Here is an 18,910-nt window from a genome sequence, read left to right as displayed (position 1 = left end):
AATCAGTGAGCCCCACCTCCTCATGGCGAGTGAAAAGAGAAGGAAGGTTAGACTGTGGGAAAATACCACAAAGAAGAATTGCCTCTCATCCTGAAGAACTTTGCGTTACTTTTCAAAATGAATAGCTCTATCTGAGCCCACCAACCAAATAAACAAAAACAAAAACCAGAAAGGAAGAAAGCACCGAAATAAATTTAATTCTTAAATCACTTATTTCTGGAAGCATTTGGAATTTTTGAAAGGCCCCTAGAAATCACACACCTCTGCAGTGTAATTTTATGCATGCCAAGAGAGGGGCCCCCCAAAACCGTGGCTTCTTTAAGTTCCCCTAGGACTAGAACCCAGATATCCTGGTGTCTAGTCTGCAGACATTTATCTGGCAAACCTAGAAAGCTTTCTGGCTCTCGACGGTAGATTTGTTCAACAAACGACCCAGTATCTCCCAGAGGTAAACTGAGCCTCATGAACGTAGGAGGCCTGAGGGAAGATGCACCTCTGTCCTCTGGTGGCTAGAGGATTAAATGATCATGTTGCAACTTGTTCTGGGGGAGAGTCTTTGGGGAATTAATTATTGCTGTGATTAGATGGAGTGTGACTTCTCTTGAAGTAGTTTTGGCATATTTATTTATTTCATGTGAGTATTATATAAAACCAAAGCACAATTTAAAAGATCTTGGCAACTTCCTGAAGCCTACAGATAAAATCTGCTGTTAGATCAATTTTGTTTTAGTTTTATCTGGCCAATCTCCACAGCAAGAACAATGAAAAATGCTTTTATTTTTAAATCCTGTAATAGTCATCTTTCCCCCCAGTGCTTCTCATCTGACAAGAGTAGCACTTGTTGGAATAATGCATAGCTGTTTGGAAAATCTGCATTACCTTTCAGATGAAGAAATGAGAAAGGTATGGGTCCTGATCATTCTCCTTTGAGTTGGGGCGGCGGGGGTGGGGGGAGGCTGCAGAAAAAGCCCCTTTTGTCAGGAGGCACATGGACAACACCAAAGAGCCTAGCCCAGTCAATAGAGCTGGCATCTGGGGAGGCCCTGTGCCCAGCAGGATAGCATGTTCCAAACTCCATACTGATTTGTTCCATTTTCTATTGGAAAAAGCTTTCAGATAGAATCCCAGGATACTTGGTGGGAGCTAGGAAGCTTTCATGGACCCTGGGCACTCATGTGCTGCCAACTCACCCACATGCACCTCAGCCCCTCCATCTGTGACTGTGCATTTGCTCCCAAGTCCTTGGCCTCAAGCCAAACAGGTGGGACCTGGGAGAGGGACACTCAGTGTAGTTGAACTCCCTGTGTCACTTCTCAAGGAGCATATGAGTGTGGGTCCAGGTCACACTCACCAGGGTCTTTAGGAAGTGATATTTGAGCCTCTGCTAAAACAAGGAGAGAGTCTTAGACCAAAGTGTACCTGGGCCAAGGTGACCATGTGCCGGGCCTGCCTGCTCTTTTCTAGAAACGCTCGTATGGAAGGAATAATTGCAGCCCCCCGATCCCCCGGCACTTGTAACTAAAACCACGAGGGCACACATGTCTTGTCCCTTGCCTGACCTCCCTTTGCTCCCTTCACCAGGAAGGCGCTGATGGTAGGCGGCAGCTGGGGTAAGGGGGGGTGTAGAGGGCGCGAGAGAGAACTCAGGCCTGATGGAGCCCATTAGGCTTCGTGTGCAAAGCAAGTTGAGATGAAGTAGCTGCTCTGGTATGCGTCCAAACTGCTGTTCTATTTTTAGCCTCTCCCGCGTGCTTCTTCGCCCCGCACGGAGCGCCTGGGCACCTGGATGGGCAGCAGAACATGGAACCGAGCCACTCATTTGTAAAAGTGGAAGCAAGGAGGCCACCGATGCAGGGCTTGTTTATCACTGACGGGGAAGGGGACCTGGAATGTTAATGAGGAAGGCTCTCTGAAGCATGCCTTCATGGTTAGCTAGGAGTTCAAAGGAGAAGGGAGCCTCAGTCCTGCGCCACACAAATGTAAACCGTGGATAGAGGGAAGGAGAAATCAATTATGCTGTCGCAGGCTTCCATGTCATTGTGTTGGAGTTGTTAGAAAAGGTAGGACAAGGACCGGATCTCAAAAGGAAACAAAGCCACATGGCCTTGAAGTATAACGAGTTTGCCATGGCAACTGATGGAAATGAGCCTCCCGGGCACCGAGCAGGTGTGTTATCTTACAGAATAAACATACTTCTCTCACTCCCTGGTTTTTATAATAAAACCTGTGTTTGGATTACTTTCGCCTCCTCTTTGTTACCCAGAGAAGTTGGCCGGGGCTCAATCAGCCCAAGGCTCTAGTGAGGGAAACAGCATTGGTGTTATCAAAAGGGCTGCTTTAGAAAAAGCTGGCGCAGGGCTTGGCTGCCAGTCTGGACGCTCAGCAGCAGCTGGGCCGCAGGTACCTGCCTGGCCTTTGCCCCCTGCGGGCGACGCCCTCCACGGAAGGCCACTTGTCCCTGAGAGCATGGAGGTGGAACGGGGAGGCCAGGCTCTCAGGCTGGCGGTGGTCAAAAGCGGCATTCTTCCGAGGAGAGGAGAAATGTGTTTAGGTGAGGCTGGGACCTGACCGATTTCCAGCGTCCTGTGTTATCTGGGATACGGGCCAAGTGTTCCTTGAGTTCAGGGATTAACTGATTCTATCGTCCAGTCTGTTGTTATCTACAAAGTTCGGGTACTCAGAAGCTTGCAGAGAGCGGCCAAGCGCTTCCCTGAGCTTTAAATCCCTCTCAGATGGGTTCTGCCGTGGTAGAGTCTCATGTTCGAAATGTGCACAAAACATGGAGATTTTATAAAATCCTCCCAAGTTAAAAAGAGAAGTTTCCCTTTTTTGTGGTTACAACGCCAAAAATCATGATCAACTAGGAGAGTCCTATTTTCATTGTTCTCACTTTGTGGCTAAAAGAAAACGGGTTCTAGAGGGGAGGGGGGTGGGGGGATGGGTTAGCCTGGTGATGGGTATTAAAGAGGGCACGTTCTGCATGGAGCACTGGGTGTTATACGCAAACAGTGAATCATGGAACACTTCATCTAAAACTAATGATGTACTGTACGGTGATTAACATAACATAATAAAATAAAATTTAAAAAAAGAAAAGAAAAGAAAACGGCTCTCATTCTAGCTTCGCATAGATTTTCAAAACAGGATGCTCTTTCACAACAGACTCCAAGAACACGAGACAACTCTAAACTAGGCTGGGGCAAAACAGCTGAACTGGGGGCAAAACCGTCCAGCAGCGCTTACTATTCAGCAGCACCAAATGCACTCCCCGCTCTGGCCCGCGCCCCTGCTTTCCTCCCCCCAGGATGCCCAGCACCAGTGCCCCTGCTCCATGTCAAGCCCCAGCCCCCCCAGATGATGCCCTGGTGGCCCCTTCCCATATACCCTTATCTTTGACCCTAATAAATAAAAAATGAATGTCTGAAAAAATAAGCTCTGGTGTCAGCGGTGGAAAAAGTCTCCTGCACTAACCCTCCGAGGCAAAGGAGTATCCCCAAGTTCAGGCGCTAAACTAGGCTGGGCGGTGACTGAAGGGGGGCGTTCCACACCCAGGGTTTTAAAATTCAAGATTCTAAACTAAGGTCTTTGGATACCAGCATACAGTTCTTTGTCAAAAAGGCAGAGGAAGCAGAAGTCCCAGCGTGAGCATGAAGGTTCTGGTTCCATCATGCTGTTTCTAATGAGACAGGTATTCAAAAGCTAATCCCAGAAAGGTCACACAGTGGGAGCTAAGCAGCAGCTAGAGATCAGCAACCTATCTACAATTAGTTATTAAATGCCTACTGTGTGCAAGGTCCTATGTTTGGCACAGAGGTGAGTGATACATGACTCTTGCCTTCAAATTATTTAAAATCTAGGAGCCCGGGTGGCTCAGTCGGTTGAGCATCCAACTCTTGGGTTGTGGGATTGAGGCCTGCATCAGGCTCCGTGCTCAGTGCCCGCCGCTGCTTGCACATGCAGGCGCTCTCTCTCTAAAATAAATGAATAGATCTTTAAAAATAAATAAATACAAAATCTAGGACATAGATAAAATTATTTAAAATCTAGGATAGGACATGACACGTGACAAGACCAAATCAAGGCAGTACCCAGTAAATGCTAAGCCAGGGGGCCAGATGCTCTCTTTTCCCTGACCCTCATGATGACCCAGGCCTGAGCCCACATTTATGCAGTTTCAAGGTCAGATCCTCCAACAAGCAGTTGACTGGACATTTTTCCTAACAGAAGACTTGCTCATTCCTCCTCCCCACACACGCGTTTTAGATTATAATATTCAACATCCCTATAAACCACCACATGGGTGAGATCCAAGATTAGGAGACACAATGTAAGAAATGGGAAAGTATGGAAAAGCACTGCAGAGCGTACGTATTAAACTAATAAATGAGGGCACCTGGGGGGCTCAGTCGGTTAAGTGTCTGCCTTCAGCTCAGGTTAGGGTTAGAAGGCAGACGCTTAACTGACTGAGCCCCCCAGACCCCCCTCTAGGCTCTCTTTAGAGAAAGCTGATGTATGCCCTGCAGTCTGCATTGTCATTTATTGGTTTATTTTTTATTATTTTTTAAAAATTTTATTTATTTGAGAGAGAGCGAGAGAGAGCATGAATGGGGGGCCGGTAGGGGGAGAAGCAGGCTTCCCGCCCAGCAGGGAGCCCAATGCGGGGCTGGATCCCAGGACCCTGAGTCCCACATTGGGCTCCCTGCTCAGCTCCCTCTCCCTCTGCCTGCCGCTCCCCTTGCTTCTGCTCTCATTCTCTCTCTCTCTCTCTGTCAAAGAAAGAAAGAGAGACCACCTAATCCATCCGGCAAGAGGGCCAGACAGTCCTACAGTGAGAGGGAAGGTAAGGATGTGCATTTCACACTGCACCCTCCAATGATCTGGGAAGGCAGAGACCTGGCGGGTGCTGGGATCCGCTGGGAGAGAGCCAATGGGTTTCTGGACTCTGCAAAGTAGGGAGTGGGGAATGTTGGAAGTTGAGCCTGTCAGCCAAATCTACAAATAACTAAGTGGGAAAGCAGAAAATGATAATTTGCTGGAATGAGCAAGGAAACTCTCTCCATGAATGAATATTGACATTGTCCAGTTTCCCCAAGCAAGATATGTGGCAGAGAGCACTAACCACGCTGAGTCTGTCTTAACAAGTTTAACAAGTGTCTTAACAAGTTTCTCGCTTGTGCAGGCGGAATAGCTTTGTAATCAAACAAACCTGAGTGTGGGTCCCAGTTCACTTACTTACAAGTTGTGTGCCCTTAGGCAAGTTACTTTCTCTCAGAGTTTCAGCTCTAAAATGAGGAGGACAGAACCGACTCCTGGAAAGACTGTCAGGATAAGGTAAGATGGATGATATAAATCTTCTAGAATAGTGCCTGGTAGGTAGTAAGTTCTCAGTAAATGTTCCTTTCTTTCCCTTTCCTTCTTGCTTTCTCCCTCATAACCAATGATTATTTATGGGGACTTTGAATACTTTCTTATTTCCGAAAAGTAAAATAGCAAATCCTAACAACAACAAAAAATGAAGCCTTAGGAGGGTCAACATATGAGCTTTTAAGCTAAAAACACTTCCATCTTGTTTTCCAGAGGAGATCGTCAGCATTCGTTTGTTTTCTTACTAAGGCCTGGACCACAGCAGACTCAAAGAACAATCACAGCCCCTGGACACAGCCTTCTTCCTCCCCTCTCTCAGGTCGCTAAGGAGCAAGACTCAGCAGCACTGGCTAGGATGATTAAAGGTTTAACATCTCAAACTTGGCAATGATGTTTGACTTTAAAGGAAACTAACTTTAGAGATTCACAATGGGGCCTCAAAAATAGGATAATGATTTGAAACTATTTTGAAAAGTAATCTGAAACAAGGCAGTATTGTGTTCATATTATACCTATTATTAAAAAGGAAATTTTGAATTCAGTCTGGGAAAACTGTTATGCTCTCTCTGGCTCTGCTTTTTCAAGAAGTGAGGTATCACTGTCCACCTCCAAAACAGCTCACTGCAAGCTATCTAGCCACAAAGGAAACGGGGGGGGGGGTAAGCAAACATTTTAATTGAAACATAGTTGCCATATTGATTAGTGATTCTCAAACATTTTTTTCTGCCCCAAAGGAAAAAGTTCTCTTGAAACTTCCCCCATGTTGGCTTAAGTAATTTTCATTATATCATTCCTTAAATATGTACCAATATATGATTAGGTATAAATGCTTCATACTCGTAGCTCACTAAAAGCTATAGGAACAGAAAATGAAAAAGTTCTAGAGATCTCCTGCACAACAATGTGAGTATACTTAACACTACCAAACTGTACACTTAAAATTGGTTAAGATGGTGAATTTTACGGTATGTGGTTTTTGCAATTTAAAAAAACTGTAAGGGGGCACCTGGGTGGCTCAGTCAATTAAGCATCTGCCTTCAGCTCAGGTCATGATCCCGGGATCCTGCAATCCAGCCCTGCATCGGGCTTCCTGCTCAGCTGAGAGTCTGCCTCCCTCTCTCTGCTGCTCCTCCTGCTTGTGCGCTCTCGCACTTGCTCTCTCTCACTCTCTCTCTCTCTCTCTCTCTCTCTCGTGCGCGTGCTCTCTGTCAAATAAATAAAATCTTTAAAAAATAAACTATAAGGGGCGCCTGGGTGGCTCAGATGGTTAAGCGTCTGCCTTCGGCTCAGGTCATGATCCCAGGGTCCTGGGATCAAGTCCCACATCGGGCTCCTGACTCAGCGGGGAGTCTGCTTCTTCCTCTCCCTCTGCCTCTCCCACTGCTCATGCTCTCTCTCTCTCTCTGTATCTCTGTGTCTCAAATGAATAAATAAAATCTTTTAAAAAAAATAAAAAATAAACTATAAGAACAAACCAAATTTACTAATTAAATAAAAATGACATCACCAGATAAATTCAAATAAAAAACAATAATTTAGTGTAAAAGTGGTAATATATTGCTGAGACTAAATAGCCAATGTTGGGTTTAATTTATACCTGTCATTATAAAAGCAAATGAAGATGCTTTTTTGCATTTTATCTTTCAATTGTTGACCTAAATATTTGATGTTGAAAGTGACGGACAGTCTTTGACTCTCAATCATTATCATTATTATAATTTTTCCTCCCATCAGGTTACTCGTTTGAATCTATCAGTTGATTATTTTAATTGGTCCAATGATTTCAAAATGGTTCACTCCAAAATATAATATTTATTATATTGATAAATCAATTTTTTAGAAAAGTTCTTCACGGAGACTATTTGCAAGCTGGGATGTCAAACAAACACAGAATCAAACCAACACATCTGCTTATGATCTGAATTAAGTGACTGCTTTGCCTAGCTTCTTTTGAATTCAGCCTATGCTACCATGCGACCTGTAATGACTCAATTTTCTCTCCATTTTTCTCTCTTTGAATTACTGTAAAACTTCATTTATGCTGGTGCCATGATTCCTTTGCCTTCACTTTCCATGAACGCGTCATCTCTGTGTTAAGTCGGCCCAGCTCTTTTCTCATTAGCCTGTGACAATTAAAGTAGCATGGCTATTTTTAGGATGGAAAATCAAAATTAATTTATTAAATACATTAAGAGACTAAATTGCATCTTATCACTGAAAAAGAGCAACTTTAGCTTTCTAATTGGTAGGATAGTTCACTATGATTTTCATCAAACAGAAAGCAAGATGGTTGTTGTTACTTTGATGCCAGGAATGCCAATATAAAGATTACCAAAACATTAAAAGTTGAATATTGCCACATTAATGATCACGTGGTGCCAACCCAATTTTAAACACAAAGCACCAATGCTAAAGAGTATGTGGCTATAAAATAAACATCCCAGTTGAACCAAACAAGCTTATATTTTATTGTATAAGTATTTTTAGACTGTTGTTGAAATGAAAATAGTATTTGATGGACCGTCAATAATATATACAGAGATATCTATAGTTTGAGGAAAAACTGATATAGAGAGAGATAATACAAATCTTTAAAGAATTAGAACACCAGAAAATTGGGGTGAGGAGAGCATCTGGATGAGAGGGAGGCCTGGTGCAGGGTGTTGGGCCCAAGCAAGACAAGAGGGGCATTCCTGCAGAGGGTTGGCTTGGCTCAGTGTCAGAACCAAAGCTGGCTGAGTGCATGGCTCAGGGCAGGTTGCTGGATCCAGGGTGGGTTGAGGATTGGGAATTGGGGGGCAGCCCAGCATGGGGCTTCAGAGCCCACATGGGGCAAGGGGATTATTCTTACAAAGGGATAATCTCATATGTGGGTGTTTGAGTCCAGGCAGGGTGAAGAGGGCATCCCTGCAGAGAGGTAACTCAGTATAGGATTTCAGAGCCCAGGAGGGATGAGAGGGGTATCTGCGTAGGAAGGTGGTCCAGCAAGGGTTGTTACAGCCAAAGCAGCTATGCTAGCTCATAATATACAACAACAAGAACAGAGCATCACTTCTGTGGTTTTTACAGAGACATAGAACTTAATCATGAGAAAACATCAAACACAAATGTAGGGACATTCTACAAAATAATTGGTCTATATTCTTTAAAAGTGTCAAGGGTATAGAAGTCAAGGAAAGAAGGAGGATATATTCTAGACTGAAGGAGACTAAGGAGATATGAGAAATAATTGCATCATGTGGTTCTGAACTAGAATCCATTTGCTATAAAGTACATTATCGAGCCATGGAGAAACTTGATTGGCATCTGAACATTAGAACTCAATGTGTCAATGTTAATTTCCCAATTTTGCTGTTTGGACTGGAGATCTAAAAGGGAATGTTTCTGTTTGAGGAAATGTGCACTATGATATTCAGGCATGATGGGGGAATTAGATTGGCAACATCCTTTCAAACAGTTTGGGGAAGAAAGGTCTTTGTACCTTACTCACAACTTTTCTGAAAATTTGAAATTGTCTCAAAATTTAAAATTTAATGGTACGATGTTAAGTTAAAAAAAAAGGATAAAAATGTACATATGAAGTATGACTAGCTATGTAGAAATATCTTGCAAAATAGTAAGAGTTCTTATATTGAGCATTTATTATGTGTCAGATACTGGGCGAAGTAGTTTGTATGTTTTATCTCATTTATATTTCACACCAATCTTACAAACTGGGTGTTACTAGTTTTGTTTTATAGATGAAGAATCTGAGGCTCAGAGAGGTTAAGTAACTTGCCCAGGTTCTTAACTAACCTACTGTACTGCTCAGAGAAAAGATTGGAAAAAATTTCCAAAAAGAATGTGTAGGGACTGAGGGCATGCCACACCAAGATGGGCCACTTTGGCATGGAGATTATTCTGAGCTGAAGGCAATCAAGACCCTATAGTCTCAAGAGAAATCTTTGTCCCTTCCTTAACTACATAGAAGAATCTAAACTGGCGGTTCTTCCCAGAGTAAGGGTTATTAGCAGAGATAAATTTTATCTGGGTGACCCATCTGTATGGCAGGGCAAATATCTAATTACCAATCATCTGCTCTTCTTATCACCCTGTGAAGTACATTCCTTTCCTCTGAAGTCCTAGGCCCTACCCCCTTCTTAGTTCAGAATGACATACAGACCTCATTTTGTCTGTCTTTGGAATTTCCATGTCTGTGTGGATTCCCTGTATGTATGCTATTAAATTTGATTTCCTCCTGTTAATCTGCCTTATGTCAATTTGATTCTTAGTCCAGCTATAAGGACCATGGAAGGCGACAGGAATTCTTGCTTCCTGACAATTGGAAAATGTTCAAAACAGAACTGCCACTGGGCAGTGGGACTCTAAATGACTTAGTTTTTCCTTTTCTCATTTTCAGTATTTTCCAAAATATCTACAATGGCATGTTACTTTTGTAATTAGAAAAAAAAAGAGAAAGTTTTCATTTAAAAAGTAAATCATTTGTCGTGGAGGGTGCCTGGGTGGCTCAGTTGGTTAAGCGACTGCCTCCGGCTCAGGTCATGATCCTGGAGTCCCGGGATCAAGTCCTGCATCGGGCTCCCTGCTCAGCAGGGAGGCTTCTCCCTCTGACTCTCCCCCCTCTCATATGCTCTCTCTCTCTCATTCTCTCTCTCTCAAATAAATACATAAAATCTTTAAAAATAAAAAGTAAATCATTTGTAGTGGAGCAATGTTGTAAAAATGTGCTGATTATTCAAAACCATATTGAATAACCCAAACTATTAATGGTGATATTATCTTTTAGTAGTAGTATTATCGGTGACTTTCATTTTTAATTTTTTGCTTCTGTGTAACTTATTGTTTCCATAAATAATTAATTCATTCAACAAATACTGTACATCTGCTATGATTTATTTTTATAAGAAAAAAATTTTTTAATGTATTATATAAGTCTAAAGTTGTAAATTTTATTCAGAAAAGCAGAAAGGAAGGGTAGGTATGCTTAGAAAAAGACTGGGCACCAGAATATTAATAGCATGTTTTAGTGGAATAGCATTATGTTTTAGTGGAAATTCTATCTTTTAAAAATACTTTTCTACACTTTCCCAGTTTTCAATAATAAGAATTCCTTATATATTCTATTCATGGCTATGTCTTCAGTGCCTAGAACCTTAGAAGCAGTGGCACATATAGAAGTTCAAGAAGATTGGCTGAATGCATAAATGCTTTTGAGTACAAATACTCCAAAAATATAGTTTTCAAAAATAGCATTGACCTTTACTTATTCATTCCCTTATGGTAGTTTGCAAACTTTGCATTCAACCTATGCTCTCTTCCTCTGGAGAAGATCTATGAGAAGGCCCAGGTGTGGTAGGGAGTTCTCATGCCATTTACTGGGTGGTAGTGATGTGGAGAGCTATGTTACAAGAAGACAGCGTGAGCAGAAAGAGGGGACACACTATTCAGAAGAACATCACAATGTTGTTTTATTAAGATTTCTATTCAAACAATTTCTCGGAGGAATGGAGGTGACATATCACTATATTAATGTCCATTGAGGATAGACCTCGTGTTATAATAGGTGGGTTTCTTGGTAGTGATATCTAAGGTTCACGGAGGAATGGAGGGGTGGGATAAGGTGGGGATGGCTAGGTCATAAGCTTCTTTTTTGCTTGTAATTATGAAGTTCATTTCTCCGGTTTTACAAATGAACTTGGATCATAAACCTTAAGGGACAGCACATATCAGGCCAATGTGGGGAGGTAAGTCCCTTGGCTGGTGCATAACTCAAGCTGACTGCCCAGCATCCATATCTCCACTTGGTGGTCCAGCTCTCAACACATTTATGGAGGAGGTTATACACTATAGTGATATTGCCAAGTGTGAAGATTCTAAAAAACCACACGAGGTAATCCTCATGTATATCCAAGGATTACTAGAAGAAACAAACCTTTGAAGTCATCCTGGAATCTTCTCTTTCCCTTTTAAGCAATACACTGCCAAATTCTGTTGGCTCTACCTTCAAACTATACCCAGAATCTGACCATGACCCATCCACCCCTTACCTCACTTGGATTATTTAAAAAGCCTCTTAACTGCTCCCTGCTGGGCCCGCACAGCAGCCACAAGGACCCTTTTAAAACCTAGCTCAGACCATGTCTTTACACAAAAAATTGCAACGGCTATCACCCATGTCATAGGTGCTACCTAGTGTCCTACAATTCTATGACTCTCTGACCTAATTTCCTACAGCTCTCCCCTTGCTCACTCCACACTGGCCACCTCAGTTTGCAATTCCTCACACATGCCAGGCGCACTTTGCCCTTGCTGTATCCTCTGCAGAAAGTAGTCTCTACCCCCATCAAATGGCCCTCTCTCTTAGGATCTCACCTCAAACGTCACCTTATCAAACAGACCTTTCCTGACCCTCCACATCAAGCAGAAACCACCTACCCATACACCATCTCCTCTACCTTGCATTTTTTCTTCATAGCACTTGTTATCATCTGGGACAGTTCTGCCCACAAAGCGTGTCTGATTTTCCCAAACACGTGGTATGGTTGCACTTGCTAACCTTTTGAAGCTGGATGCAGCCATGTGACTTGCTTTGTCCAGTGACATGTGAGTAGAAGTGCTACGTGTCACTTTCAGGCATAAGCCTGAGGATCCAGTGTGCAATTCACCACTTTATCTACTCCCTCTCCCATGGAGACTAGCCATACTCCAGGTGATGGTTCTCCAGGCAGCCTGGGTTCCAGAGTAAAGGTGCACAGAGCCCCCAGCTGACATGCAATGAACATGCAGTGTAAGTGAGAAATAAACTCTGTCCTTTTAAGCCACTGCGATGGGTTGTTTATTGCCACAAAATAGCCTATCCTGACACACTCTCTGACATTACATATTTATTAGTTGCCTCCCCCTCTAGAATGTACCTTTTTATGACAGTAGGACTCTGTCTGTTCACTGTTATATCTCCAGTACCTGGCACAGTGCCTGGCACGTGGTACGTATTCAATGAGTATTCGTCGTCTGACTGAATGAATGATAAATTGATCACACCAACTGATATCGGAAGATTTAACAATGACAAGTCAATCTAATACTGGACTCACTGACAAAAACATTCATTCCACCTTCTCTGCATGTGAACGACATTGCCCTGACTCGAGATCTGAAGTGTGGCTGCTTATCTCACCAGCCACGGTTTGAAAACACAAATCGCCTATGGGTACATAACGTAGCTAGTCATGAAAGCCCATAAAGTAGCTAAAGTTACAACACAAATGGAGATCTGGCATACTGCTGAGGGGACGCAGTGACAACCATAAATAAAAAGCATTAGCAGTGTTTGTGTCGATGCTGAATACTGATGTGGTTTCCTTTCCCTGTGTGGACATTAGCAATGGTAATGAACTGAGCCTCAGAGGACTGGGATTTTATCTGCCGTTGTCATAAATTGGTGTATGAGCCCCTCTCAGGACTTTTGCAAAAGCTGTGTGTGCTTTTGTGAGCTGCTTTCTTTTCACGTGCTTCCTCCTGGTATGTCTGAATGTGGAGGGGGATAATGCATTTCCTGTATCACGTGGCACAGTACAAGGAAACTCATTGTATCCCTTCAGAGGAAGAGCACATCTGTAAGTAGTTTTTAAGGGCGCACTGAAGGATCTTGTTAGGGTGACCTATTCTCCCAGTTCCATTTGGTTGATGAAGTGGATCACGTGACCGATGTGCATAATGAACTGCTTCAGCTGCTGCCAGTGGGAAGCTCAACGTATAAAACACGAAATCTCATGGACTCATTGAGGGCATAGCAAGCTGATCACATGAGAGAGGAGCCTGCCTCATTCTGAGCTGTCATTTCTTACTGCCGCACACAATGCGCCAGTGTTGCGAGGCTGTTGCTTTTACTTTCCCCCAAAGTCACTGCCTCTCCAGCTTATTCCTAATTCACCCAGAAAAGGCACTTCTTTCCGCATACAGTTCCCTACAAAGCTGACATTATTAAGATGTGCAAGCCATCATCTATTAAACGCACATGCAAGGAGTCTTTATGCTGTGTCATTAAAAAGGAAAATCTATTTACATCAGAGTAGGATTGGTGGGTTGTCTTTGTTTGTTTGCCTCTCTCCCATCTCTTCTCCTCTCATCCTTTTCTATATTTACTTTCTCTGTTCCATTACTTATTTTTTCCTCTTTATCCTCATTGCTAATTCCCTAATGACTGCAATCATAAGGGATGTAATTTGTCTCCCATTTTCCATGGTTGATAGAGAAAAGTGATGTCCACGCCAAAATACACAAGTGATGAGCTTATTCCAGGAGTGATCCAACTTGCACCTCACTCTGGATGCTTCTGAGTCACTGAGGGACCCATAGTGAAGGGAGAAATAAAACTCCAGCTTTCAGTAGGATAATAGAAGAAACGATGAAAAAGGCTGTGTCAGTTCAACTCGCTTCTACCACCAACTGTTCACGTGTGTTCACCACTATGCTGGGCACGGTCAGCGAGCTGGAGAGAGCACGTGGCCCTTGACTTGGAAAAAGTGAATCAAAGGTGGTGTATGATGACATATCCAAATGCACACTTAATAGGGCTTCGGGTGGTCCCGGAGGAAGATCTCAGTGAGGACTTAAGTTGTCAGGCAAGGCTTTGGGCGGGAGGCAGGAGCCGAGCTAGACCTTGAAAGACAGGTAGGTTTAGGATGCCGTCCAAAGAGCAAAATACTCTATGACAAAGAGCTCAAGAGTGCATGACATCGTGATCGAATTCAGCTGTCTGGGGCGCCTTACCTCATAGCCCCTATTCCCCCGCTAACCATTCACGGCAGCTGCGCAGGTTATCTCAAGAATGTTAGAAACAAATGGTCATCAGGTGTTAGCATAAGGCAATCAATCACAACATAAAGTACCAAGATGTCACGGCTGTAAGCTTTAAACTGATTATGAAGACAGCAGAAGTATTTTATATGCCAATGAGTGTCATGGATTAAAAGCGCTGCTGACTTTAAGGAAAATTGAAAACATAATCTGGGAAACGAGCGCTTACTCTTCTAGTAGAAAAACAGCTTACGAAACTTCTTTGGGAGACCTTTAAATATGTCAGATTTGGCTTTTGCGAGTTGAGTGAATTTTCCTTTGTAGACAGAAAGCTGGCATCAGGGCGCTACAGAAAGCCCCCTGGCACCTCAGCTAGCTCCCTCTGACTCTGACGCTGGCTGGCAGCCTCGGGTGAAAATCCCTGGCTCTTTTCCGCAGAGGAGTGGCAAGACTTGGCAGCAACTGTTGCGTTCACAAAGAGGCGGGGGTGACTTGTTCTCAGGGTCAGCGAGGGTGGGGGTGAGAGGCAGCTCAAGGCCAAGAGTCTGACTTCCTGGCCCTTCCAGAAAAGTCTAGCACTCTTTAATTTATTCCTAATTGGAATACTTTGCTGTGGTTTTCCTGGCCACAAAACATGCCCTTTTAACCATTTCCTCTCAAAAGACCTTTGTTAGATTTGATTTAGTTGTTTCCGTATCAAAATAACTTCCACGTAAAAATCAGTACCAAAAATGTCCCGGATTCCTGTTTCACATAACTCAGTAATATGGTTTCTGAGGTCTTAAGGCCAGGACTTTTAGTCCCTTTGGTTCTGAGGGGTTGGAAGGAAAAATTAAATAGAGTTTATGAAGAATAGAAAGATTTCTATTGAGACCATCTCCCTTATTCTGAATGCCATGAGTCCTTGAATGGTTGGCATGCTTGTGTGCACACATACACACTCCTCCTCACACGTCACCTATTTTACTGAAAAATACTACGATAGAAAACTTCATTCTTGTTCTTAGGGTCTGGGTTGTAGTCCTTCGGCGATAGGCACCTGAGAAGCATGTACGTCTGCAGGCAGCTGGAGGGACAGCTAAGTGGTCTGGCCGCAATGCAAAATGAAATTGAGTTGATGATTCTACTGGGAGAGATTTTTCCCCATGTTTTCATTACCAAACTCCGCCACCCCCACTGCCTATAGGGCCTGAAGTGATGGTAGATAGTACTCAGAAGTAACAACTCCTAAGAGACTCTCTCTGGAAAATCAGCATGCAAAAGGCAGTTGGCCCCAGAAGCCAAGGACTCTTGGCTACAGCAGTAGAATGTTAAAGCCACAAAGCGGTAAAAGGAATCTGGGTTTCCTGTATTTAAAATTGTCTATTGTTTCAGCCTTAGCTTTAGTGAAATCCAGAGGATAAATTAAAGATTTGGCTTTTAGAGTCTTTATAAAAATAAGGTATTTTTGTTGTTAGTCCTTAAAAGATGATGAAAATGAGCTGCTGAAATTTAGATGCCTTCTGAAAATGACTTGGAATAATTACATTTGTTAAACTGGGCAGCCCTGATATTGTATGCTGTATAAATCAACTTTCATTATTCTTTAATGACTCTTTGCAATTCTTTTTTCTCGAACTTTGCAAGCTTGACTTGTGTTCACCTTGCTGTGGAATGCTTTAAAGGGCATTTCATCTAATAGCAGAGGGCAATGATAAATTATAGATGCCAAATCATATAGTAGTGATTTAGGTAGCACTAGGGTAAGGTTATAAGCAATAAAGTAAAAATTTTCCCAATCAACCTCTATATTAGGAGCAAAAAAGAAATAGCTGTCTGCATAATTAAAGAGCAACATGTCAACATGCTTGCTCATATGCTAATCTGAAGGCTTTTTTAAAAAACTTGAAATCACAAAGCAGAATACTGGGAATATTTATCAGTTTAAGCGAAGAAGTTCTATATTTATGAATGAGTATGAAGTAATTTCCTTGTAAGTGTGCTTTGGAACTACAGATATCAAGGAAGAAAAAGAAAGGAACGTGGTCTCAGTCTCTCAAGTATTTGTGGCATCAGAACAATGAGGTGGTAGAGAGTGACCTGGGTCTAAATTTTGGCCAAGTCCCTACTAGCTGTGTGACCTCAGGCAATGTACTTAACCTCTTTGGGCCTCTGTTTCCTCAACTATAAAATGGCAGAAGATAGTGGGTTCTACCTCACAAGGTTTTTGTGAAGATTACAAATAAAGCATTTAAAATAGAATCTAACAGAGGAAGCACTCAATAAACATAGGCTCTAAAATACTTTATCATCCCTCTGCCCAGACTCCTGGGTGGCTTCTTTTCTTATTCTGACTGAAAGCCAAAATCCTTACCATGTCCTGTAAGTCCCAACACAACCAGCCTGTTTTCTCCATGACCTCATCTCCAACTGCTTCCCCTACACCCTCAGCTCACTCGCTGGCCCCCTGGCTGTTCCTCAGACGCAGACTCGCGAGGCACCCTCCCGCCTCAAGACCTCTGCAGTTACTCTTCCCCTGCCTTGAAAGTTGTCCCTTAGACATCCTCATGGCTGACCTGTCACTTCCATCCGGTCTTTACTTCAAAAACACCTTGTGTGAGACTTTCCTTGGACTACTATCTAACATTTCAACAGCTCATCCCCATTGATATTCTATGGTCCCCTTTCCTGCCTTGTTTTTCTCCTTAGCACTAACTACTTCCTAATAATACTATGTAACTAATTTATGTTGTTTGTTTTCTACATCTCCCACCAGAACTTGAACTCCAAGAGTGCAGGGATTTTTGTTTCAGTCACTGCTGTGTCCCTAGTGCTAGAACTGTACTTGTCACAAGAGTAGCCATAATAAATATGTGAAGGCTGAATGAATGATGTTCCTTAGTTTCTAAAAAATTATAATTCTCGGGGCACCTGGCTGGCTCAGTTGGAAAAGGGTGCACCTCTTGATCTCAGGATCATGAGTGTGCAGAGATTACTAAAAAAATAAATAAACTTAAAAAAATAATAATTCTACCCTACACACATATTTCCTCATCCCAAAGTTTAATGGAGTATAATTTTTTTGCCACATAAATTTTCCTTCGTTTTTATGATGACTGTCAACCCTAGATACAGTGACAACCACTCCTTAGAGACCTGATAACTACAGGAGGAAAGTGAGAGGTGCAAGGTTAGGCCACCCTGGCCAGGGCACAGTTGTTTTTCTAAGCCTCTACCAGTTCAGCTGGAGGAAGCAATAATGCTGTTTGCTGGACCTCCCTATTTCCTAGTCCTTTATCCACAGATAAACCGGGGACAGCTTCTGATTTGCCCTTTCTACCTTGTCCTTTTACTAGCTACGTGAGGACACTTCTTAAGTAAATATGGCAAATAATTTCCAAAATCTGAATGTATGCAAGGGCAGAGTATATAAAATACTATGAGTTCTGTCTCTCTCTCTTTCTCTCTCTCTCTCCTCCTCCCACCCCTCCCCACAGGGTTTTTTAATTTTTTTTATTTTTAGGATTTTATTTGTCAGAGCGCGCCTGCACAAGCAGGGGGAGTGGGAGAGGGAGAAGCAGACTCCCCGCTGAGCAGGGAGCCTGATGTGGATCGATCGCAGGACCCTGGGGCAGATGCTTAACCAACTGAGCCACCCAGGCATCCCTCCCCACAGGCGTTTTTTAAAAGATGTTGCTAAACATTGACCTACTTAGGGGGTCAGGCAGTAAGATGGAATATAAGATTTTCTGAATGCCTACCATGTGCCAGACATTACACTAGGGCCTTTACATATGACATCTAATTTATTCCCTCAGCACAATCCTGCAAGGGGCATACAATTATCCCCAACCTCTAGATGAGGAACTGAGGTGAGATCAAGGCTCGGAGAGGATAAGGGACCAGCTCAAGGGCACGTGACTAATAAGTGGCAGAGGAAGACATGGAGCATTTATCAGAAACATGACAACCATTTTCATTCTCTCTTTGCCCCTGTAAGCAGTTTCCTAAGCATTAGACCAATTTGTGTGTCTTGAGCCAACAACTTCTGAATTAGAAAGTTAGTGTTCATGATGGATTTCTGCAGCAGCCTGAAGTTATTGGGATCTCAGCAGCTTTTCCTCTCATTAGAGAGGTGAGGACCTGCACACCAGAGACGGGCTGACGTCAGAGGAAGAGCAGCATCTGTGCCTAGCCGTGCCCCCCATTAGTAACCAGATGTGATCTCGCCCCCCTTCCTCATTTTACCCCTTTATGGCACTTAACACTGCTCTGCTTTGATAAAAATACATGTATTCATCTTACTCTAAACCCCTGTTGGGCACGACTGCTGCCAGGTAGGATTCCACTGACTGGGTGTAATAGCCCCCGCATCCAAACACCAGACAAAGCTAGAGTGGGAAGAGGTCACCCAGTCTAACTTCCTAATGCTACTAATGGTGAGAGTGAAGCCTAGCATGCATACATAACTTGGTCAAAGTCACAGAATTGAGACCAGAGCCCTGGTTTTCTTAGTTCCTTAGTATTCCATTATACCACACTATCTCCCTTGTCTTTAAGGAGAAGTACAATGTGAATGGAATGTGGCTTTAAGAAAAAAGCTATTGGGGCACCTGGGTGGTTTAGTCCGTTAAGCGTCTGACTCTTGATTTCGGCTCAGGTCATGATCTCAGGGCCGTGAGATCGAGCCCCATGTCGGGCTCCACACTGGAGCCCACTTAAGATTTTCTCTCTTCTTCTGCCCTTCCCAACCCCTGCTCTCTCTCTC

The sequence above is a fragment of the Mirounga leonina genome, unplaced genomic scaffold, assembly GCF_011800145.1.
Source record: "Mirounga leonina isolate KUSES-001 unplaced genomic scaffold, KU_Mleo_1.0 Mir_53, whole genome shotgun sequence".
Taxonomy (NCBI): domain Eukaryota; kingdom Metazoa; phylum Chordata; class Mammalia; order Carnivora; family Phocidae; genus Mirounga; species Mirounga leonina.
This window is presented reverse-complemented; position numbering follows the sequence as displayed.